Consider the following 27482-nt stretch of genomic DNA (forward strand, 5'->3'; position numbering starts at 1 on the left):
CAACCTCATTTCCCAAATTTGCAGAATATCTCTTCCGGTTACACTTTTCCCAAGTAGGTTCCCTGATTTTATTCTGCAAGAGTTCTGCAGAGCTGAATGGCAGCGATCTTCGAAACAGAGACATGCGGAAGGATTGGGATTTCCAAGCCAGAATTACAACGTGAACCTACCGTGAAAATCTATAATCCATGGTCGGACAAATCCCCGGGGGTTTTTAATCAAGAAAACATGGATTTTGTGTCCATCCAGTTGGTGCTCTGCAGGAACACGAAGAGGAAATGCTGTGTGCCTGTTGCTGTGAATACCAGTCTGCAGCTCGGGGCTGAGTTACAGATGACACATAGTTAGCGCTGAGGTTTTCTATGGAAAGAAAAAAAAAAAAAAGGGTCACGAATCAGATGTGAGTGAATAGGCGTTTGTCTGCGAATATTACTGGGCCGTACTGAGGAGAAAGGGGCCAGGCTCCAGGGGGAATCTCTGCCCCCAACACCTATGTACAGCACTGTTTCCCAAGCAGTGTGATTTCAGCTGGTGCAAAACTACAACTCCCAGCATGCCCGGACAGCCGTTGGCTGTCCGGGCATGCTGGGAGTTGTAGTTTTGCAACAGCTGGAGGCGCACCGCTTGGGAAACGCTGCTATAGAGATTTCGTTTCTTGGCAGCAATGTCTTGCTTTCTGATCTCTTGGTCGTCTAGTTTGTGGTATATGGCGACTATGGGAATTCAACAGTATTAACAGATGGATAGACGGCCAAGGAAAGGATCGGGGTGCAAAATTACAATATCTTTCTAACACTCCCGGAAACTGAAGTCTCAAGAGGAATGATGTCTTACGAATGGGCAAAGATAATATCTTCAGACTATACTGTATGTACAGGCTTTAGACCATATCTACAGAGCATACCTACAAAATATAATGACAGAATATATCTACAGACCATATCTACAGACCGTATCTACAGATCGTATCTGCAGACCGTATCTACAGACCGTATCTACAGACCGTATCTACAGAATATATCTACAGACCATATCTACAGAGCATATCTACAGACCATATCTACAGACCGTATCTACAGACCGTATCTACAGACCATATCTACAGAATATATCTACAGACCATATCTACAGACCGTATCTACAGAATATATCTACAGAGCACACCTACAAAATATAATGACAGAATATATCTACAGACCATATCTACAGACCATATCTACAGAATATATCTACAGAGCACACCTACAAAATATAATGACAGAATATATCTACAGACCATATCTACAGACCATATCTACAGAATATATCTACAGAGCACACCTACAAAATATAATGACAGAATATATCTACAGACCATATCTACAGACCATATCTACAGAATATATCTACAGAGCACACCTACAAAATATAATGACAGAATATATCTACAGACCATATCTACAGACCGTATCTACAGATCGTATCTGCAGACCGTATCTACAGACCGTATCTACAGACCGTATCTACAGAATATATCTACAGACCATATCTACAGAGCATATCTACAGACCATATCTACAGAGCATATCTACAGACCATATCTACAGAGCATATCTACAGACCATATCTACAGACCATATCTACAGACCGTATCTACAGACCATATCTACAGAATATATCTACAGAGCACACCTACAAAATATAATGACAGAATATATCTACAGACCATATCTACAGACCATATCTACAGAATATATCTACAGAGCACACCTACAAAATATAATGACAGAATATATCTACAGACCATATCTACAGACCATATCTACAGAATATATCTACAGAGCACACCTACAAAATATAATGACAGAATATATCTACAGACCATATCTACAGACCGTATCTACAGAATATATCTACAGACCGTATCTACAGACCGTATCTACAGAATATATCTACAGAGCATATCTACAGAGCATACCTACAAAATATAATGACAGAATATATCTACAGACCATATCTACAGAGCATACCTACAAAATATAATGACAGAATATATCTACAGACCATATCTACAGACCGTATCTGCAGACCGTATCTACAGACCGTATCTACAGACCGTATCTACAGAATATATCTACAGAGCACACCTACAAAATATAATGACAGAATATATCTACAGACCATATCTACAGAGCATACCTACAAAATATAACGACAGAATATATCTACAGACCATATCTACAGACCGTATCTGCAGACCGTATCTACAGACCGTATCTACAGACCGTATCTACAGAATATATCTACAGACCATATCTACAGACCGTACCAACAGACTGTACCTACAGACCATATCTACAGACCATATCTACAGAATATATCTACAGACCATATCTACAGACCATATCTACAGAATATATCTACAGACCATATCTACAGACCATATCTACAGAATATATCTACAGACCATATCTACAGACCATATCTACAGAATATATCTGCAGACCGTAATTACAGACCATACCTTAAAAACAATATCTACAGACCACCATAACTACAGACCATATCTACAGACCATATCTTCAGACCATATCTACAGACCATACCTATAGACTGTACCTACAGAATATATCTACAGACCATATCTACAGAATATATCTACAGACTGTACTTACAGACCATATCTTCAAACCATATTTACAGACCATATCTACAGACCATATCTTCAGACCAAAGCTACAGACCATATCTTCAGAATATATCTACAGACCAATATCTTCAGACCAAAGCTACAGACCATATCTACAGATCGTATCTTCAAACCATATCTACAGACCATATCTACAGATCGTATCTTCAAACCATATCTACAGACCATATCTACAGACCATATCTTCAGACCAAAGCTACAGACCATATCTTCAAACCATATCTACAGACCGTATCTACAGACCATATCTACAGACCATATCTACAGACCATATCTACAGACCATATCTTCAAACCATATCTACAGACCATATCTACAGACCATATCTTCAAACCATATCTTCAGACCATATCTTCAGACCATATCTTCAGACCATATCTTCAAACCATATCTACAGACCATATCTTCAAACCATATCTACAGACCATGGCTCTGATTTACTAAGAGTGTTGTGTAGTTTTCTTTGTGGGTTTTAATTCCCTACTATTTTTTTCCACAGTATTTACTAAGGTTTCCCTACATTTGCCATGTTTCCCTACATTTTCCTTTTTTTACACAGGTTCTGATCTTTCGGGTTTTCCTCAGCTCAAATCCACCACATTTTCTGTGGAAACCTTAGTAAATATGTTGGGTTTTTGTGAAAATGTCAGGAACACACCCCTTTTCTGTGGCCACGCCCCTTTGCAAACAGCCACGCCCTTTTTGGGTTTTCTTAATAAATGGAGAGTTTGTGTTTTTTTTTTCCATTCTGGCGCAAATTCTGGCGCAGACAGAATTTCTTGCGCACAACCAGACAAAACATGTCGGCTTTGCAATAGTAAATGAGGGCCCATATCTTCAAATCATATTTACAGACCATGCAGATGCTATCGGGCCCCTGCAGAAGGGTTTGTGGGTCCGAATCCCTTGTGCATCTTTGGGGGTGAGAACTTACGTAAGACTTCCCTCTCCATAGGAACTGCATTGTTAGGGGTCATGCACACCATGGATTTTTTGCTCGGAATTAATTCTGAGCATAATTCACTTGCAGCAGAATCCCAGTGATCTCAATGGGATTCTGCCGCTCAGTGCACACTATGGAAGTTCTGTATGGAAACTTCCAACACAAATTACACTGAAAGAATGAATATGAAAATTCTTCTGGCAGAATTCTGCCCCGGAAAAGCCCACTGTCAATGGGACTTTGAATTGCAGGGTCAATTTGAATTTCTGCAGTCAATTTCATGCAAAATTAACCCCAGATCTGCCAATGAAATTCTATCGTGTGCATGAGCCCCTAAGGTGTTAAAATCCACCACAGATTTTCCAAGGAATATTCTTGGATTAAACCAATTCAATGAGACTATTCCTCATGAGGCTACCCAACATGGTTCCCACTTTATCCTTCTGTGATGGAGAGTTTATATTTGCATCAGGGAATACTGCACTGTATGAACATTGGTGGAGATTCCCATTGAAATCCATTTTACACGGATTCTAACGTGAATTCCATTGAGGTGGATGGAGCCAAGTTTTAATACCACACCCAACTACCACACCCAACTTGACATGAATTCTAAACCAGAATCCACATGAAGAATTCGTCATGTGACAAATAACAGGTTGAAGAAATGGCGCAAAGGTCATGGAAATTATGTGAAAGGGAAAAAAGCCTGGGTGCCCAGTACCAAATTGGAGGCCCATATTGATTTTTCCTATGAGGCCCGCTCTTTCCTATATCCACCACTGACCACTATAGCAAAGCACCAATGCTATGAGACAGTGACACAAATAATTCTATAAGATACCCATACAGGGTAAACAGCCACCAAAAAGTGGATTTGGGGGTGCCCTATAACCCTACACCACTTCCACAGTCATGCTGAGAAATATATGTGGGCATGCACAACTATACCCATTAAGCCAATGGAAAAGATCCTGAGGTCACAAACTAAAATGGTATTTATCATATTAAGGAATATGGAGAATTCTTTCCCAGCACCGCCCTCTAAGGGTTTGAACATAACATGGTGCTGCTGATCTTAAACTTTTATTACGATGTACAATTGAAAATGTTTTAGAATTTTAAAGAAATTTAAAAAAAAATCGGATTCACCGTTCCCAACCCCCGCAGCTGCTGCTTTGATGGTCCCAAGCCCCTGTTGCTCCCCATTGCCCTTTTGTCCACTCACTGGCTGAGGTGGGTCACTACTGCAGCCAACAGTAGGCATTTCCTGGTGAGTGACGTGTCAGGGGAACCGGAAAGCATTATGTTTTAGTTAGGCATCATGTTAGACAAAACATAGTTTGACGGTCTTTGCAATAGATACCTTCCCCACCCCCAACTCAGGCTTTTCATAGGTATTGTGGTAAAGTGTACATGAAAGTGGTGGGTGGGGTGTATATCTCACCTGGTTTCCTCAGCCAGGCACGATAAAGAAAATCCAGAAGATTGTATGCTGCTTTAGCAGAGCATAGTCTGCTAGGGCTCTTTTGTTTACGTTACATGGGCTGGATTTCCTGGACTGGAGGACAGGTTGGAAGTGGGAGTGTTCCAGTCCACACCCCTAGCCCACTACGGGTTTCCCTACTCCAAGGTGTTCTCAGGTGATGCTTCCTGTGCTGATTACTAGGGAGGAAGCCCTATAGCAAAGGGGCTGTTCGGGTTTGAGTGCTGGAGAGACTGAGATGAGAAGCAGCCACAGCCAGAACTGCAGCTCAAACCTACCAGGTCTGAACCTTCCTCTATGGACATATTGTGAGTTTGCTTGGGGCCAGACATTAGGCCCACAGTAGGATAGTGAGGGATCCTGATGTTTAGTTAGAGCCGGACAGGCTTAGGTTTTTGTTGTTTTGTTTGCACTGTGCTTTGTGCCTAAAATCATTTAAATAAACATCCTCTTGGACGTTTGAAACCTGCTGCCTGTGTGAATGCTGTCATTGCCGACCCCGCCGGGTGAGCTGTTCCCTACAGTATTCAGAAGGTCTTATAAAGCCTACATGGGATGTCCTACATCATGCTTTATGACATTACCTTGTCATTATAAAGCCATAAGAATCATGTCAACAAAAATGTAGAGGACAACGAGATTAGTGTAAAACATTTTATGACTGAACTCCAGAAGAAATACTTTACTAAGTTATGAGCTGGTCAAATATCTAAGGTGTGTATAGTAGCAATGAACAATATATAACATAAATATACACCGGATAAAGAAAGGTCCTTTGAGATGTAAAAAGTCAATTGGTTTGTATCTTTCAAGGTTCCTATAAGATTTCTTATGGTCAATATATAAAGACTACAGATAGGTGTTCACTTTGTATAATTATCCACATGGATTGATTCTTGTTGACTTTGTCAACGGCACCCGGGATTCCCAGCCAGTCTCCCATGCCGGTACTTACCGGGCCCTAAGCTGGGTAGCAGTCTGCGATCTAACGAGAGCAGGCGAGTTCAGCTTTGGATGGCCGTTGACAATGGCCAGCCAAAGCTGAACTCGCCTGCTCTCGTCAGATCGCAGACTGCTATCCAGCTTAGGGCCCGGTAAGTACCTGCATGGGAGACTGGCTTTGAATCCCGGGTGCCATGGATTGATTCTTGTATACTGTAAGTGGGTTGCATTTGGCTTCTAGCATACTTCAGTCTAGTTAAAGGGGTACCCCAGTGGAAAACAAAATCAACTAGAGCCAGAAAGTTAAACAGATGTGTAAATTACTTCTAAATAAAAATCGTAATTCTTCCAGTACTTATCAGCTGCTGTACACTACAGAGGAAGTTCTTTTCTTTCTAAAAAAAAATTCTGCCTGTCCACAGTGCTCTCTGCTGACACCTCTGTCCATGTCAGGAACTGTCCAGAGCAGGAGAGATTTTCTATGGAGATTTGCTCCTGCTCTGGACAGTCCCTGACATGGACAGAGGTGTCAGCAGGGAGCACTGTGGTCAGACAGAAAAGAAATTCAAAAAGAAAAGAACTTCCTCTGTTTAACTTTCTGTCATCAGTTGATAAAAAAAAAAAAAGAAAGTTCCACCGAAGTACCCCTTAAAATAAAGTGTTCCTAAAAATACATACTTTTCCATTCCCACCCTATCTCATGGACATTATAAATTAAGTTTAGAAGCAGATGCATTCAGACCCTACTTTCCCCAGAACACCCTTGACCCTTAGGACGCCCAAGAACCTGCCAGATCTACATTTACGTTTTAAGCAGCAAAGCTTATTTATCTCCTGTGTGGTTAGGAAGTTAAAGGGGTACTCCGGTGGAAAACTTTTTTTTTTTTTTTATTAACTGGTGCCAGAAAGTTAAACAGATTTGTAAATTAGTTCTATTTAAAAATCTTAATCCTTCCAGTACTTATTAGCAGCTGTATGCTGAATTTATTTTTTGTCTTATCCACAGTGCTCTCTGCTGACACCTGCTGTGTCAGGAACTGTCCAGAGCAGCATAAGTTTTCTGTGGGGATTTTCTCCTGCTCTGGATAGTTCCTGATACGGGCATCAGGTGTCAGCAGAAAGCACTGTGGACAAGACAAAAAAAGAAAAGAATTTCCTTTTTAGCATACAGCTGCTAAAAAGTAATTAAGTATTTAAATAAGTATTTTAAATAGAAGTAATTTACAAATCTGTTTAACTTTCTGGCACCAGTTGATTTAAAAATAAATGTTTTCCACCGGAGTACCCCTTTAAAAACTTGATGCAGTCCTGATGCCCATATGCCCATTGTAGGTGCTTTTGGTCATGGATAGGTGTTAGCATGGACACATTGACTGGTCTACAGCTACAAAGCACTCAACAACACCAAAAAAACACCCAAGACCTGCCTGTTTAAAGATGCTCCAAACCTATTGGTCATTTTTCCTGCTTCTAATACATAAACTTCAAGAACTGATTGTTCACTAATAGATCCCATTAACTGCTGCCATCACATGAAATGTTGGTAATGTTATAGATGATTATTTGGCATTTTGTTAAAACACCAGTATATGTACACTATTTAAAAAACAAGTGCTTCATAGTGCCAACATATTGTCAAGGTCAATATGTTGATGGACGTATGTCTTTTTTCGACCATACTAACTAACTAACTATATGCAGTAGCCTTCTATTACTTTGTCCCATTGATCGGCCTAATGTACTATAATTCCCCTTTTTTCCCTTTTCATGGTAATATTTTCCACTTTTCCCATTTTATACATGAAAAAGGATTTCACATGTCTGAAAACTTTGGCGCATTGAAAGTTTTTACCCTCTCTGAAAGTGAAAAATCACAATCTGAAATGACACCAAAAACAGGGAAAAAATAGTAAATTACTTGAATTGTGAAAAAAAAAATGAAAATCAAGCCCACATTTTAGAAAACAAGCAGAAAATTATGGCTTGGTTAAAAAAATAGCTAAACTTTTTTGCATACTATTCATAAAAATGTAATATGCATTTCCCCATGCTGTTATCATCCAAATTTAAATAGAAATAGAATTGAACATGAGCCCCGATCAGTGAACCAAATGTATTTATTTCTCTTTATATAGTCTTAGCAACATAGTTACATGATGGAGAACCAATGGCGTACCTGCACTTTGGCGAACCTGACCACCGCTGGGGGCGCACACTCTTGGGAACCCTGTGAGGCCACCAAAGCGTATGCCATGTCTAGAGGAGCTTACTTGCTATTGAGAAGCCCAGGACATCTCTGGATCCCCAGGAGAGCGAGCGCTACTTGAGCTGTATGCGCACACGTGCATACAGGTAAAAGATTCCTCTCAGTGTTAGGGTGCATTCACGCCATGTTTTTGCAATACAGTTCCCGTATCAGGTTTTTGAGGAAAAACGGATTCCTCAAAACCTGACTAAACTGTATCAAGACCTGTGTACACATTTTAACCCGTATACAGTTAAAAACCGTATACGGTTTGAAAACTGACTTCTGGTTGCATCAGTTTTTTAAGAAAAAAACGTATACGTTTTTAACTTTTCACTCCCTTTTTAATAAAGTTTTACTTGTTTGATTGAAATTCCAAGAAAAAAAACTGTGCAAAGTCAAAAACTGTATGGTGAAAACCAGATGGAACTGTACGCACATACCGTTCTGTACGGTTCCCATTGACTCCTATGTTAGAATAAAAACATATACGGTTTAATACAGTTTTTCAACCGGACCTAAAACCGTGGTAGGCTACGGTTTTGGGTACAGGAAAAAAACCTGATAAAACCGTACAGGATGCAAAACGGACACAACCTGATGCATCTTTTGGCATACGGTTTTCAATGGAGAGTCAATGCATTCGGTTTCCAATACGGTTCCATACGGTTTTCACATAGAATATGTATACGGGAACTGTATTGCAAAAACATGGTGTGAATGCAGCCTTAGCTGTGTGACCTCCGCCCTCTCACAGTGGGCCTGCACTGTGCATGAAAAAGGATGAGGACAGGCTGTACTGTGGCGGAGATTGCTACGAGGGACATGAGGGAAGCATAAGGGATTTTTGTGGTTTTTTTTTATCTGGCATTTTGAAGGAGTGAGGGCAGAAGCGCAGACTGACTACCTACCTGGTTAGCTTTCTGGCCACCTACCTACTTGCCTGGCTACCTACTTACCTACATAACTACCTATCTAGAACCCTGGCTACCTACCTAGACAACTACCTATCGGTCTACCTATCTATCTATCTACACAGTTCTTACTTAGCTACCTGGCTAGCTACCTACTTATCTACCTACATAGCTAGGTACATACCTACTTACCTACCTAGCTACTTGCCTACCCAGTTACCTTCCTGGCTACCTACTTACTACCTTACATATCTGCCTGGCTATCTACCTGGTACAGCACTTCATCAGGGATCCTCCCTTTGGGGGGATCAAACACCCAACTTTTTTGATCTTTTCTTTCTAACAGAATGAAAATCAATTTCACAATCCTACTAATTTGGCAGAATGCAAGTCAATATTTAGAACAGTAAATGTTTTACAAACACAATAAACGGTGACGAAGAGTGCTTCATGGTCTAACAGGTTTTGCCCTTCAAACAATGCTATTTAAAGATTGGAGGACTAGATTAGTCAAGGTTGATTCATCATTTACTCTTATCAGGAGTTTTTATGTTTAAGTCATAAAATATGTTAAAATCCTTCCAGCACATGCAAGATATCTACTGCAATAAACTACAACAAGCCATTTTACTGCAGAGAATTGCTACTAAGTACGAAGAAGTAGACATCTTAGTTACTAGGAATAGGAAACGTTCTGTTCCAGACATGTGGGTTGGTTTATTAACAATCTTTACGACCTATTGCTAAATACTCATGGGAAAACCTCAAAAGACATCAAAGACTTCCTAATCAGATCTCTACTAAGGTTACGTTTGTTGATATTATTTATATGGGTATCCAAGTACAAGAAAAGTGAAAACCTAAAATATATTTTTGTAATATATTCAACTGTCCCCAATATAGTTAAATAGGACACAATGCACTTACAGGACGCATGTCTTGTACAGCAGTCTACAAATGGATGGCTCTTCTGATTGGGCTGATAATCCCTAGTCATGTTTTAAGGCTCATTTACTGGTTGATCATTGATTTGGAGAGTAGCTACTACCAATAGGTTGTACTTTAGGAGCCAGATATTTTTCCTTTTGTAGAAGAGATAATTTTGATACTTATTTTTCCAGGGAGCATTGCCTGGCCTATAAGACTCTCTACGCCAGTTGTAGGTATCCTCAAGGAGATTACTAACCCCTCAAAACTAAGAAAGTCAAACTGAAGGATTTGTGAGCCACTTATGTATACTTTGCAGTTTACAGCTGTAGTTAGTCTTGAAAGGAATTTATTGGGTAATTCATTCTTTAGGCTTAGAAAATAAAAATGTTAATGTAAGGGTCACGGCAGGTGGTGGATCCTCTGGGCCTGTGTGGATGATGACGTGAGCCGCGCCAGGGAGCAGAGTCTAAGGTGCCACTGGTTTTTACCAAAGCCTGCTGCAAAGTGGGATGGTCTTGCTGCGGCAGGCAGCACCCAGGTCGCTACCCCTGGAACGACTCATCTACACAGGTTGCTGGGATGAAGCGTGGTATAGAGGAAAAGGATACAACGTGGTCAGGATAGCAGAAGATAAGGGCAGGCGGCACAGTAGCAGGGTCAGGTTACGGAACAAGGATCAGGTACATGGATAGACAGGATCACAGGCACACAGTAGCTTTCTCTCAGGCACTAGGGCAATAAAGATCCGGCCTAGGGTAGGGGGAGGTGCACACACTTATAGGAAAGGAACAGGTGAAGACACTAATTAGGGCGTACCGACCTTTTAAATCACAGAGCTCCGGCACGCGCGCCCTAGGAGGCAGGGACACACGAGTCAGGCTTAGAACACATCCCGTGTTGCGAATACCAGCTCCGCCGGCAGCAGGGACATGAGAGGAGTGCTCTCATGAGTGAGTCTGGCCGGAGCGCTGACGTTACAGTTAACTTGTAAGCCATGCTGTATCGGTACCTTCCTATTCTCGCCCTAATACTAGAGGCTAGTCCTTGTTTCTCTTTTTACAAAAACAATGTGATGACGTAGCATAAATGCAAAGTCACATCCCATGACTGCCCCAACAGTTTGGGTAAACCATGACAGTGGATGGCCACTGCTGTCATGTGATTCCATATGGATGTCATGTACTCTCTATAACTTTTTTTTGGCTACTATAGGTGGTGATGCATGAACACCCAGGTATTTATAGGCTGAGTATATACACCATAGCACAGAGCAATGGTCTGTCCTGTCACCACTGCTGAAATCCACTGATCGGTGGGAAGCCACCAGCTATTTATTAATATTTTTCCCTTTAGTACATAGATGTGAAAACTTTCACCATAACTGTCTTAGGTTCATTTCTATTCTGTATTTTTGTGTTGCTAGATCACATGATCAAATGGTAACCCCCTGCAACAAGGCTTTGTGCTTAGATCAGAGGTTAGTGCATCACCGTATACCTCTGCTTCCTGTGCCATAAAGACTGACACATCAGTATAGTGTGAACGGGCGTCATTACCTGTGCAATATAGGGGACTAAAGACTGTGAATGTTCACCTCTTTCCAATTTTCTTTATTTTGCATCACTAACAGCTAGAGATGAGCGAATCTCCCAGAATACATATTGTGTCCGATTCCTTGAATCTGTCTGTCAAACTAAAGGGGTACGCCGGTGGAAAAAAAAATTTAAATCAACTGGTGCCAAAAAGATTTGTAAATGACTTCTATTAAAGTCAGATTTGGAAATGACTTCTATTAAAAATTCTTTACCCTTCCAGTAATTTTTAGCAGCTGTATGCTACAGAGGAAATTCTTTTATTTTTGAATTTCTTTTTCGTCTTGTCCACAGTGCCTCTCTGCTGACACCTGATGCCCGTATCAGGAACTGTCCAGAGCAGGAGAAAATCCCCATTGCAAACCTATGCTGCTCTGGACAGTTCCTGACATGGACAGAGGTGTCAGCAGAGAGCACTGTGGACAAGACAAAAAACTAATTAAAAAAGAATAGAATTTCCTCTGTAGCATACAGCTGATAAAAAGTACTGGAAGGGTAAAGATTTTTTATTAGAAGTCATCAAATCTGTTTAACTTTCTGGCACCAGTTGATTTAAAAAAAAATGTTTTCCACCGGAGTACCACTTTAAAGCGGTATTCCATTGGCCAGCGTCCGGAAGTAAATGTTCCGAATGCTGTTTTCGCGCTGTGGGGGTCGTCCATGCCTTTCATGATGTCAAGGGCACGCCCCCTCAATGCAAGTCTATGGGAGGGGGCGTGACGGCTGTCACGCCCCCTCCCATAGACTTGCATTGAGGGGGTATGGCCGTGATGTCACGATGGGCATGGCCGACCCCCCGCAGCGCAGAAACAGCGTTCAAAACATCTACTTCTAAACGCCGGCCAGTGGAGTACCCCTTTAATTGGGTTTGGAAGTTCCCCAAATGCCCTGCGATTGATAAAGGCAAAGTGCGTACAGGGACCAGCACAGCAAATGTAGTGAGCGGACGCTGTGATGCAGACAGTATCGCCTCTTACCTCACTCGATGTAAAACACCAGGGATGAAACAAATCCAGAACGAATCATAAAAGGTTCCGATTCTAACTAATCCAAATTTTTGGTGAAATTCTGACCAAATCTGATTTGCAACCAATGGATTCGCTCATCCCTCCTTACAGTATTTGGCAAGCACTGCGGCTCTTTGGTTAGTTCTGTATTCCTGCCGGAGCCGGTCACAGAAAACCTCTGCATGTTATTTGTAATTCCTCCAGGTTGTGATGTGTCCAGGTTTCTTCTCCTACATAAACAGTGGGAGAGGCTGGAAAGTAGAATGTGAGCCCCACTGGGGACATGGACTGACGTGAATGATAATCTCTGCACAGCACATGGAAGGGCTCAGTATTTGACCAATTATACTTTCCTTATTACTTTGGAAAAAAGCATCTTGCAATAGCCAATGGAAACGAGTCAAGTAAATAAAGAAATATCTTAAAGGGGTACTCCGTTTCTAGACATCTTATCCTCTATCCATAGTATAGGGGATAAAATGTCTGATTGCAGGGGTCCTACTGCTGGGTCCCCCCGCAATCTCCATGTATGCAATCTCCATGTAGACCCCCACAACTGAGACCCCCACAATCACACATCTTAGCGGATAAAATGTCTAGCAACAGAGTACCCAAGGACCAAGCCCATTTTTACCATAAGGACCAGGCCAATTTTATTTTTGCGTTTTCCTTTTTTCCTCTTCGCCTCCTCAAATCCATAACTCTTTTATATTTCCATCTACAGACCCATATAAGGGCTTGTTTTTTTGTGTGAGCAATTGTACTTTGTAATGAAACCTCTCATTTTACCATAAAATGTACGCGAACCCTAAACAATTTTTTTAGGGAAGACATTTTAATGAAAACCACAATTTTGAACATTTTGGAGGGTTTTGTTTTCACACTGTAGACTTAACGGTAAAAATGACATGTGTTCTTCATTCTGTGGGTCAATACGATTAAAATGATACCCATGACTAGATACTTTTATATTTTTGTACCGCTTATAAAAAATATCTAAAACTTTTTGTACAAAATCTAAAATCTAAGCCCTATTTTGACCATCTATAACTTTTTCATTTTTCCGTATATAGGACGGTATGAGGGCTCATTTTTTGCACCGTCATCTGTACTTTTTATCTATACCACATTTGCATATATAATACTTTTAGATTATAATTTTTTATTATTTTGGGAATAAAATGTGACAAAAAGGCAGTATTTTTTATTTATTTTAATTTTTTTACGATTACGCTGTTCACCGTACGGGATAATTAACATCATGTTTTGATAGTTCGGACATTTACGCATGCGGCAATACCAAATATTTTATTAAAAAAATGTTTACGCTTTATTGGGGGAGGGGATTTTTCACTTTTTTTTTATTTGTTTTATTTTTTTTACATTTTTCTACTTTTTTTTTTTTTACACTTTTTATGTCCCCATAGGGGATTATCTATAGCAATCATTTGATTGCTAATACTGTTCAGTGCTATGCATAGAGCATAGCACTAATCAGTATTATCTGTCATCTTCTGCTCTGGTCTGCTCGATCTCAGACCAGAGCAGAAGACCCGAGGAGACGGACGGAGGCAGGTGAGGGGACCTCCGTCCGGCATTACAGATGATCGGATCACCGCGGCAGCGTTGCGGGCAATCCGATCATCTATTTTAATATGCACATTGCCGCAGATGCCGTGATCTGTACTGATCACGGCATCTGAGGGGTTAATGGCGGACATCCGTGTCATGTATGAAGTGAGCACCGCTCCGATGCTCACGGTCATACACAGGACGTAAATGTACGTCCTGGTGCGTGAAGTACCACCAAACCAGGACGTACATTTACGTCCTCGGTCGTTAAGGGGTTAAGTATTTGTAAAACCTTCCATTTTCTTACAGTCTATAAGGACACGTACAGTATCTAACTTTTGTTGCCAAGGTTTAGCCATTAATGGTTTTGTGTTGAGTTATTTTGATGGGACACAACATTAAACACTGTTATACAGACTGTGCACTCACTACTTTACATTGTATCAGAGTGTCATTTCTTCAGTGTTGTCACATGAAAAGATATAATAAAATCTTTACAAAAATGTGAGGGGTGGACTTACTGTAGGTGGTCATGGTAAATTGTCTTTTAAGGGGTACTCCACACCTCAGCGTTTGGAACATTTAATTCCGAATGCTGGGAGTGGGCTTCAGGGTCGCCGTCATACCCCCTCCCATAGACTTGCATTGAGGGGGCGGGGCATGGCGTGACAAGGTGTGGAGCATGACGTCACGAGGGGGCATTGCGACCCTTAAAGCCCACTCCCAGCGTTCAGAACATTTAGTGGGGAGTGGAGTACCCCTTTAACAAAGATTAGATACATTTCTGTAAAAAAAATGGCGGCAGATTACTTTATTTGCACAGATGATGTGACTGACTGTAGAGATAAAGGTGTTGTATCTAGGTTACCTAGGTTGTCATTTATTTCATGCTGCCTGAACCACAAGTCCTCGGGATGGTGCTTGGTGATAGTTCTTGGTGGCTTCTTCCTGCCCTACCAGTCACAAGTGATAGATGTCTCCCTGTCTGGGTATATGAAGAGATCTATTAATCAAGGCTGGTGGGGCAAGAAGAAGCCACTAGGCACTATCCTGATGACTTGTGGTTCAGGCAGCATGAAAGTGATGACAGTTCCCCTTAAAAAGTACCTTTCACCAAGCTAAACTTTTAATATATTGTTTCTTACGCAATTATAAGACAATTTGCTATTTACTTGCTGTTTAAAATTCTCAACCTTTATATGTTTTTAATGTGATTGAAAAAATGGCCACTAGGTGGCTCTGTTCTGTTCCCTGCTGCAAGTCAAACAGTTAGTTTGGTCTCCTCCCGGCCTGGCAGGAGACCAAAGTCAGGAAGTGTGTGCGGGTCATGGCAAGGCACAGGATTCTCAGGCTTCAGTGATGTCACGCCTGCTGGGGGACGCCCACTTTCTCCTGCCGGGAGCTAACACAATGTGAGCAAGGGGAAAGGTATGAAACACAGCTTTTTAAAGCTCGGAAAATGTTTTTAAGGGCAGGAGGGGTGTTAAGAGTAGTTAGGGAATATAATCTGAGTTAGTTTAGAAAATATGGTTTGATGACAGGTTCTCTTTAAGGTTCCCTTGGTTTTCTTCTTTGGTGTTGGACAGAAGAGAATGCTTATGAAATGCTAATTACATTTGACAACAATCTTCAAAAGACTGATCCATTGTGATGTCGCGCTTGTCTGGCTGACAGCTATGATATGTTATACATGTCTATTGATACATTAGTCAATGTATCTGGTCTGAAAATCAATCATTTAGATCGATGGGCGTTGTCTGTCATGAAGGAGAGAAGAATAGAAGAGTGTTTTAATAAAGCTCCGATTCTGAAGTTCTACCATCTGTTTCTCATCCTGACCCATGGACTCAATTATAAAAGCAGAGAAATGGAGAACAAGGCAAATGCATTTCAGGTGTTTGAGAATGAGGAGGATAAAAGAAAAGGCAGAGACAGGCACCAAAGGGTTAATGTCATAGGTGCACCGGGTCAACTGGTTCGGTTCAAGTATCCACTAGATCCAATGGCATTTAATCATTAACCTTACTTCTAGTTTGGATTAGGCTTCGTTATGATCAATAATGATACACATTAGAGAAAAGTCTTTGTAATGGTATGTGTATGGGATCGGATACCTATCTTATGTGTATGGGATCGGATACCTGTCTTATGTGTATGGGATCGGATACCTGTCTTATGTGTATGGGATCGGATACCTATCTTATGTGTATGGGATCAGATACCTATCTTATGTGTATGGGATCGGATACCTATCTTATGTGTATGGGATCGGATACCTGTCTTATGTGTATGGGATCGGATACCTATCTTATGTGTATGGGATCAGATACCTATCTTATGTGTATGGGATCGGATACCTATCTTATGTGTATGGGATCGGATACCTGTCTTATGTGTATGGGATCGGATACCTGTCTTATGTGTATGGGATCGGATACCTGTCTTATGTGTATGGGATCGGATACCTATCTTATGTGTATGGGATCGGATACCTATCTTATGTGTATGGGATCGGATACCTATCTTATGTGTATGGGATCGGATACCTATCTTATGTGTATGGGATCGGATACCTATCTTATGTGTATGGGATCGGATACCTATCTTATGTGTATGGGATCGGATACCTATCTTATGCATATGGGATCGGATACCTATCTTATGCATATGGGATCGGATACCTATCTTATGCATATGGGATCGGATACCTATCTTATGCGTATGGGATCGGATACCTATCTTATGCGTATGGGATCGGATACCTATCTTATGTGTATGGGATCGGATACCTATCTTATGTGTCTGGGATCGGATACCTATCTTATGTGTCTGGGATCGGATACCTATCTTATGTGTATGGGATCGGATACCTATCTTATGTGTATGGGATCGGATACCTATCTTATGTGTATGGGATCGGATACCTATCTTATGCGTATGGGATCGGATACCTATCTTATGCATATGGGATCGGATACCTATCTTATGCATATGGGATCGGATACCTATCTTATGCATATGGGATCGGATACCTATCTTATGCGTATGGGATCGGATACCTATCTTATGTGTATGGGATCGGATACCTATCTTATGTGTCTGGGATCGGATACCTATCTTATGTGTCTGGGATCGGATACCTATCTTATGTGTCTGGGATCGGATACCTATCTTATGTGTCTGGGATCGGATACCTATCTTATGTGTCTGGGATCGGATACCTATCTTATGTGTCTGGAATCGGATACCTATCTTATGTGTCTGGGATCGGATACCTATCTTATGTGTATGGGATCGGATACCTTTCTTATGTGTATGGGATCGGATACATTTCTTATGTGTATGGGATCGGATACCTTTCTTATGTGTATGGGATCGGATATCTTTCTTATGTGTATGGGATCGGATACCTTTCTTATGTGTATGGGATCGGATACCTTTCTTATGTGTATGGGATCGGATATCTTATGTGTATGGGATCAGATACCTATCTTATGTGTATGGGATCGGATACCTTTCTTATGTGTATGGGATCGGATACCTATCTTATGTGTATGGGATCGGATACCTTTCTTATGTGTATGGGATCGGATACCTTTCTTATGTGTATGGGATCGGATACCTTTCTTATGTGTATGGGATCGGATACCTATCTTATGTGTATGGGATCGGATACCTTTCTTATGTGTATGGGATCGGATACCTTTCTTATGTGTATGGGATCGGATATCTTATGTGTATGGGATCGGATACCTATCTTATGTGTATGGGATCGGATACCTTTCTTATGTGTATGGGATCGGATACCTTTCTTATGTGTATGGGATCGGATACCTTTCTTATGTGTATGGGATCGGATACCTTTCTTATGTGTATGGGATCGGATACCTATCTTATGTGTATGGGATCGGATACCTATCTTATGTGTATGGGATCGGATACCTATCTTATGTGTCTGGGATCGGATACCTATCTTATGTGTATGGGATCGGATACCTTTCTTATGTGTATGGGTGCTTTTAACTCTTCTGCTGCACACCACGTTTGGGGGAAAAAGGATCTGACATGTGGAATTTCAATGTCCGATCCTTTAAGATAAAAACATTCACATGCTCGGCCAAGATAAGCATGTATGTATATTGGGAACACTGGAGGAATGGCTGTCGGCTAAACAATAAGTACTCCTCTATTATGCCATCGTAGAGCAGTTTATAGTGTTGGATGGTGGTTACTTTGCTGCTCTAGGGAATTGGATTCAAGCGTTTATTCTTAACTAATTCAGAAACTATTCAAGTCTTCAGTGAACTGTGATACAATAATAGTATAATACAAGAATAAAAATGATTGTTTATCTATCTCTTTACTATCTATCTATCTATCTCATATCTATCTATCTCATATCTATCTATCTATCTATCTATCTCATATCTATCTATCTATCTATGTCATATCTATCTATCTATCTATCTATCTCATATCTATCTATCTCATATCTATCTATCTCATATCTATCTCTCATATCTATCTATCTATCTATCTCATATCTATCTATCTCATATCTATATATCTATCTATCTATCTATCTCATATCTATCTATCTCATATCTATCTATCTATCTCATATCTATCTATCTCATATCTATCTATCTATCTATCTCATATCTATCTCATATCTATCTCTCTCATATCTATCTATCTCATATCTATCTATCTCATATCTATCTATCTCACATCTATCTATCTCATATCTATCTATCTATATCTATCTATCTATCACATATCGATCTATTATCTGTCTATTGAAGACAAGCAAGATACAAGCAGCACATCCAATAAAGCAGTTCTGTGTAGGGGGTGCACGCATGCGTAACCAAACGAAATCCAGTGCATTGCTGGTTTATTCTATAGTCTACAGAGGAAAATACAATGTTTCATCAGCCTCACACTACTGACTAGCATGAGGCTACTAAAATGTATTCTCCTCTGTACACCATTGCACTGGATTTCATTTGGTGTTCTGCATTTATCCAAAAAATATCTATCTATTTCTCTCTCTCTATCTCTCTTTATTATCTATCTTTCTATCCATCTATCTCTTATTATCCATCTATCTCTTATTATCCATCTATTTCTTTGTTATCCATCTGTCTCTTTAATATCATTCTATTTCTTTTTTATCTATCTATCTTTCAATCTATCCATCCATCCATCTCTTTATTATCTATCTATCTATCTATCTATCTATCTATCTATCTATCTATACCTCTATCTATCTATCCAACCATCCATCTTTATTATCTATCAATCTATCTATCTCCTATCTATTTCATATCTATCTATCTATCTATCTATCTCATATCTATCTATCTATCCCATATCTATCCATCTATCTCGTATCTATCTCATATCTATCTACCTATCTATCTATCTCATATCTATCTATCTATCTTATATCTATCTACCTCATATATATCTATCTATCTCATATCTATCTATCTATCTATCTATCTATCTCATATCTGAGCATGGGGATACATTAGTTCAATAATTTTCCAATTATGTCATACAAAAGATCTCCCAACTTACGTGACCGTCTAGTTAAGGCGGATATTAGTGTCCAAAAGCCAACACAAGGATTTTTATCAATGCTAATAAGGGTTCCTTTCCTTGCCGAGTCTGTATAAACTGCTCATATATGAACAAGAGTAATGAATTTGTACATCGCACTACAGGAAAACCATTTCCTATCACGTTCTACCTTACGTGTAATACAGATTTCATTGTATATGTCCTCCAATGTCCATGTACTTTATTATATGTTGGGGAGACTATCAATGATGCAAAAACACAGATAAATCAGCACCGCTACACTATCCGCAAGGGCCGTGCTGATTTACCCGTTTCAAAACATGTCCTTGACAAGGGACACAGTGAAAAGGATTTAAAATTTACAATTGTCGACCACATACCACCGTTAAAACGTGGCGGCAATTGTATTGCCAAATTAAAACGCAAGGAACTATGGTGGATTTACCATTTGGACACCTTGAAGCCACAAGGGCTCAATGTGGATTTTAAGATATCACACGAAATTTGTAAAGTATAAAACTCCGGTACAGCATCATTTATGTGTGTGGAACGTTATAATTAATACGTTTTTATTAAATATATTTTTTCTTTTTTATATAGAGATGGGCCAGGTGACGGAGGAACACTCTGCCTAACTTGATCGCAAGGAATTCATGTGGACCCACTTCTTCTTTACCAGTCTAGTGTTGGACCTAATCTGTGGATGGCTGCACCCATATGAACAGATGCCTTTTGTCATGAAAACCCACTTCTTCAGAAATAAGGTTAGCACCAAAGCTATCCTCGGTGTGTTGCCTATGGTAATGACTGAGATGGCCGTTTTTGGGACTCTGGGTGGGACTTCGGTAACCCGTAGGCCTCCCGGACCATTTGTGCAGAACACCTTTAAAGAAGAATGCTGTGGGGACAAGCATTAAGATAAGGGCACTGTTTTCCCACATCTAAGATGGCGCCATGACCCTCTAGGTACGCAGAGCGCATGCGCTGAGGAGAGGGTCTTTGCTCCACAGTAACGGCCATCACATGACTCGTCATCTGACTACACAGAACGGAACGTCACTTCCGGTCCTGCGGATGGACCCCGGAAGTACCCTAGCGTCCACGCTGAGCAGCTTATGGATTCCAAGACGATCTGCGGCGAGTGTCCCGCCTCCCTCCGCCCACCTCATCACACGTCATGCACTATGCACCTGCAATTGTATTATGGTATGCACTGTATTGTCATATATTTATTGCATGCATTGACGATTGGAGAATATGCCGGGGATCATATGTATGCATCTTTAACACTGATATATGCTGTAGTTTACATATATGTCTCTTTATGCACTTTTTACAATGTTTATATTTAATTGTTTAATTGATCACGAGGTCCTGCGTGACCATAAAAAGTCACAAGCTGTAACACTAGTTGCTTGATAATGGTGAGTGAGTCAGCAGAAACGTCGCCTTTCTGCACATTCAAGATGAATAAATAATCCACTTTTTTCACCATTTGATTGCCACTGCATCTTCCTTGGAATACTTGTGGAGGATCCTGAACCGGGACCCTAGATAGTGGGCACCTATACATACCTCCAGGAGTTCTGCTTTCTTCTTTGGAATATCTCATATCTATCTATCTCATATCTATCTATCTCATATCTATCTATCTATCTATATCTATCTATCTATATCTATCTATCTATCTATCTCATATCTATCATCTATCTATCTCATATCTATCTATATCTATCTATCTATCTCATATCTATCTATCTATCTATCTATATCTATCTATCTCATATCTATCTATCTCATATCTATCTATCTCATATCTATCTATCTATCTCATATCTATCTCATATCTATCTATCTCATATCTATCTCATATCTATCTCTCTCATATCTATCTATCTCATATCTATCTATCTATCTATCTCATATCTATCTATCTCATATCTATCTATCTCATATCTATCTATCTATATCTATCTATCTATCTCATATCTATCATCTATCTATCTCATATCTATCTATATCTATCTATCTATCTATCTATATCTATCTATCTCATATCTATCTATCTCATATCTATCTATCTCATATCTATCTATCTCATATCTATCTATCTCATATCTATATCATATCTATCTATCTATCTATCTATCTATCTGTCTGTCTCATATCTATCTATCTCATATCTATCTATCTCATATCTATCTATCTCATATCTATCTATCTCATATCTACAGCAAACAGGTAGGCGGCCACGAGAGGTGGTTGAAACGTTGCATTGTATTTTGGTGATAAATAAAGTCACTACTTTTCACTACGCCGGAGTGCTGCTGTGTTTACCTGTTTGCTGTATCTATTTGGGTCTCGAGGACCAGGGCCCATCCACAGCTTGCACCCTCCACATTACGTCCAACTGAGTGCTGCTCTACCTGCTTTTTCTCTATCTCATATATATCTATCTCATATCTATCTATCTCATATCTATCTGTCTATATATATCTCATATCTATCTATCTCATATCTATCTCATATCTATTTCATATCTATCTCATATCTATCTATATATATCTCATATCTATCTCATATCTATCTATCTCATATCTCATATCTATCTATATCATATCTATCTATCTCATATCTATCTCATATCTCATATCTATCTATCTATCTATCTTATATCTATCTATTTGTGCTAGGGTCCCATCCTAAATGAGGCCACCTCCCCGTGGTGGATGGGGGACACGTTTTGATCAAAAAGTGCACTAAAAACCTCAATTTTTTTGACCAATGTGTGCTGCTGCAATCTTCTTTTTTGTATACTCATATCTATCTATCTATATATATCTCATATCTATCTATCTCATATCCATCTATCTCATATCTATCTCTCATATCTATCTCATATCTATCTATCTCATATCTATCTATCTATATATCTATCTCATATCTATCTATCTATCTATCTATCTCTCATATCTCTCTCTTTATTATCTATTTATCTATCTATCTATCTATCTCTCATATCTCTCTCTTTATTATCTATTTATCTATCTATCTCATATCTATCTATCTCATATCTATCCATCTCATATCTATCTATATATATCTCATATCTATCTATCTCATATCTCTCTCTTTATTATCTATTTATCTATCTATCTCATATCTATTTATCTATCTATCTGTCCAACATCTACCTGTAGATCTTTCTTTCTCATGATAGATAGATATACCCATAGATATGTAAAGAGAACTATAAGTAACATTGTATAACAGAACATTCTAAGTCTCAGCACTTCTGGACAGTAGGTACCATTTATTGGTATAGTAAAGGCATGCCCAACCGATGGAGCAAGAAATCCCATCTGACCTACAGAGAAAACCAGGGGCAGCAGTAAAATCCTGTGTAGGGATTCATATGGAAGAACATTATTTCACTGGGTCATAATGTGTCCGTATTTAACTCCTTATCTTTACAAGTCGGCAAATACTTCACCGCGACCAAATCTTTCTATAAACTTGAAAAATTCCAACAAAGTTTATAAGGGAAGATAAAAAAAATGGATTTCTATCATTCATTTCTGAGCTATATATATAACTATTTACTATATCCCGTATATATATTTACAATAGGCAGACACTCCATAGATAACAAAGCCATTGCCGCAACGTGAGGCTCGCACAGATGTAGCAGAGCTGTATTTGCCATCATACATGGCCCTTTTCCATATCATCACTACTACAGCTCAATATGAGAACTAATTTAGAAGCTTTGTTGGAGAACTACAACTCCCAGCATGCCCGGACAGCCGATGGCTGTCCGGGCATGCTGGGAGTTGTAGTTCTGCAACAGCTGGAGGCACCCTGGTTGGGAAACACTGTATTAGAGAGCAGCCATAGTAAGATTAATGAGACTTTCTTACTAAGGACGCACAGTTACAATAAGTCCCTTCACCTAGTAATATTACCACTATTACTAAACAAAAATAAATGCACATCTATATATATATATATATATATATATATATATATATATATATATATATATAAAGGTTTTCCCCTTACCCATAATTTTAAATGTTGGCATTGGGGGGGGGGGGGGGGATTTAAATTTTTTTATTCTATTCTCTTCTATTTAGATTTAGGATTTTCTCGCGTGTTGTATACAAAGTACAATGTATCTATTGCACAATAACAGATATTTACTAATAAACATTTGCACAACCGCTACAATTTCTTTGCAATGTATCAACGCATCTTTTACAATAATGTTAACCTATTGTTATTTTTTTTTGCTTATTTTTTTTTTAAAGGATCTATTGCACATTTACTTGGCACATTTGCCCCAAAAATGTGACCGTCATTTGAGATACAAATACAAGCATAAAGGGGGTGCACGCTGCAACATGTAAGAGATAAAGCGAGCCAGACCTTACCTTTCCATAGCCAGGCTGCAACTGAACTGAGGCAGACACATGTACAGGGGGCGAAAATCACTGAATGCAAATTACACAGTGTAAGGGAATGTCTTCAAATCGCTGGCTGGAAGAGCTCTAAGGGAGGGTGGTAAAATACTATACTAGAGAGTCTACATTTTCCTCTAGTCTTAGGCATGAAGAATAAGTTTAACTTTCTGGCAACAGTTATATAGAAATCCTGGCTTATAAAACAAAAGACCACTAGGGGTCCCGATACCGTCCAGAACATAATCCTGTCTGGCTGCAGCGTCATCTTTGTCCTAGCTGAAGCACAGGAAGTGAGGGCGTGGCTTAAACTCCTCTGTGCTCACTCCTGTCCTGTCTGACTGTAGCATGAAAACAGAGAGGAGGGGGTTACAGAGCAGCCTGCAGTGATTGGATGAAGAGACCCAGCACAGCTCAGCAGACTCAGCGAGGAAGTGAATGCATGGGGGGAGTGAGGGCGGGCTCAGTTCTTGCCTTTCCTGAGCAGTGGATGTCAGAATGAGTGAGCAGCAGAACAGAGAAATTTGTGAGCCAAATACAGAAGCTAGACACATATAAAAGATATGCAAAGAATCTGCACAACCTAGAGAGTAACCTATAGAATCATTATGTTTTCTGTGATATGACAGGTAGGCATTCAACAAGTAGGACCAACCTAATAACTATGAATAAATATATTAGGGGGCAGTACAGAGATCTCTCCCATGATACCTTTATACCCAAGACTATATCTATAAAAAGGGGGCATCTTCTACATCTAGAGGAAAGAAGGATTCTACATCAGCACAGATGGTTATTCTTTACTGTAAGAGCAGTGAGACTATGGGATTCTCTCCCAGAGGAATGGTCATGGTGAATTCAATAAAAGAGATCGAATGGGGACGGAATACATTTCTGGAGAGTAATAACATTAAAGGTTAAGGATTCTATATTTATAGGGATAAAATGTTGATCCAGGGATTTATTCTGGTTGTCATATTAAGAGTCGAAAAAAATTTTCCCCCTCTGTTATGGGCCAATTGGGATCAGCCTCATGTTTTTAAATTTTTTGCCTTTCACTGGATCAACACAGTAGGGATACAGTAGGGGTATAGGTTCAACTTGATAGAACTCTTTTCCTTTTGTAAGCATTCTGCCCCCTTTAAACACAGCTCTGGGTGTTGAGAGTTAAATGGGCACTGTCAGATATAAAAACTTTTTATATGTTGTACATCTTGGCAAAACAATAGTTTTTCTAATATACTTCTTTAAAAAAAAATAAATCACATTTTATTAAATAAAACTGCCTTTGAAAAGCATGCATGAGGGTGTCTAAGGGTCATGGACACAAGATGGTTGATTGACAAGGCTGCAGGGGGAACACAGTCTGCAGCAACACTGCTGTAATACAGAGGTTTAGCAAACATGTGCCTCCAGCTGTTGCAAAACTATAACTCCAAGCATGCCTGGACAGTCAAAGTATGTCTGGGAGTTGTAGTTTTGCAAAAGCTGTAGGCACACAGATGAAGACAACACTGCTGCAAAAAAAGAGTTATCCAAACACTGTACCCCCAACTATTCCAAAACTACAAGTCCCAGCATTACAGGACTGCCTAAGGATGACACACATGAATGACATAGGAAGATGCAAGTTATACACTCACCATATTGTCTTTGGTGGTAGAGTACAGACAATCTCCAATAACCATTGTGTATGTGTGTATGTGTGTACAGCATGAAACCAGAGAGAAAAGGGTTGCAGCGCTGCCATGCTTCTGCAAGAGCAGTGAGTCAGCAGAGTGAGGGAGGGGGAGGAGTCATCACAGTGCAGGCAAGAGAAGGAAATGCTCCCTTCCTTTTTGACAATTGAAAAGACATTGAGCAGCTGTAATATGCTATTTTATAGTGAAATAATGGTGATAGATACATTAAAATTACATTAGGTATTGAGTAACATAATTGACACTCCTCCACATTTTAGCAGTTTTCTTGATCAGTGCCATGCGGGGCTTAAAGGGAATCTTCTATATATGTCAGTTCTATATCATGTTCAGAGCTCAAGTGTCAAGGAGGCAGTACCAAGCTGTAGCATGCATGCCTTTCCCCTCCATTTTCCCTCCCGGACCTGCATGGGTGATGTACAGGGCTTGGCTTCCAGCACTCAGCCTGGCTGTATGTCAATCAGTCAAGGAAAGAAAGGCTGAGGGAGGGATGAGGCATGCATATTGTGGCTTGGTAGTCCATCAGTTTAAAAAAAAAAACAGATAAACCCTTTTCAGGTTTATCTCCCATCAGTCCTTCTATATTTCCTTTTGCTGGCAGAATAATTCACTGGCAAGATCAGTTGTGATGAAAAAACTTTTATAAGCAGAATAATGTAAGGGAAGGTCTGCCATGTATCCATAAAAATATATATGTGAAAACAGAGTTTACCTTCTCCAAAATAATTAGGGAGAACTTCAGAACACAGCTAAGGCTTCTTTCACACTAGCGTCTTGTCCCTGATTTTTAACAGCCATTTTTGTGGTACAAAAATGCAAAAAAACTGACCATAACGGGTGCTAACGGCTGAATAACGTCAGTCAAAATAACAGGCATATTCATCTGTTAAGACCCTTTATAACATCCGTCATGTACCGATATAGTCTGTTATTTTATGGCCTTTTTAACACCTCTGTCTACAGACTCCCACAGATGGGACTACTACTACTCCCATCATGGAACAGACTTGTTTCCATGATGGGAGTAGTAGTTCCCCGGCTGTAAAAGTCTGCCTGTGGCTTGGGAGGCTACATTAGTGTTTTTACTACTACCCCCATCACGGAACAGACTCTGTTCCATGATGGGTTTGTGGTACAGGGACTGAGGGATTGATCGCACCGGGTCTCAGAAGTGATGCAATCAGAAGTTATTAAATAGGGGAGCAAGCGGCATGCTGCGCTCCCCTGCGATGTACGGTGTATTTTTACTTTCACTTTTAAATTCCCTGCCGGGAGCCCTGAATGGCCGGCACCTAGGAGCCATTCATGGCTCCCGGCGGGGTTTTTAAACTTCCTGTGCATAATTTCCATATAATCCTATTCCCCTCGACTTTTTTACAATCATTTTATTCCCCCCCCCATGTATATATTTAA

General features: G+C 39.9%; 1 protein-coding gene across 2 annotated transcripts in view; it reads right to left on the minus strand.

The window, feature by feature from the left end:
• The window catches only part of TMEM100 (transmembrane protein 100), a 61844-nt gene that overhangs the window by 9131 nt on the left and 25231 nt on the right, over positions 1-27482 (minus strand). The window contains exons 1-2 of one of the 2 annotated variants that reach the window (XM_056550358.1): positions 24343-24361; positions 171-360 (exon numbers count right to left, since the gene is read on the minus strand). The gene's annotated coding sequence lies outside the window, so the exon portion shown is untranslated. Of the gene's footprint in view, positions 1-170; positions 361-24342; positions 24362-27482 lie in introns of those variants that run through there. The other variant, XM_056550357.1, reaches the window with a different exon arrangement.

This window comes from Hyla sarda, chromosome 13 (assembly GCF_029499605.1).
Source record: "Hyla sarda isolate aHylSar1 chromosome 13, aHylSar1.hap1, whole genome shotgun sequence".
Taxonomy (NCBI): domain Eukaryota; kingdom Metazoa; phylum Chordata; class Amphibia; order Anura; family Hylidae; genus Hyla; species Hyla sarda.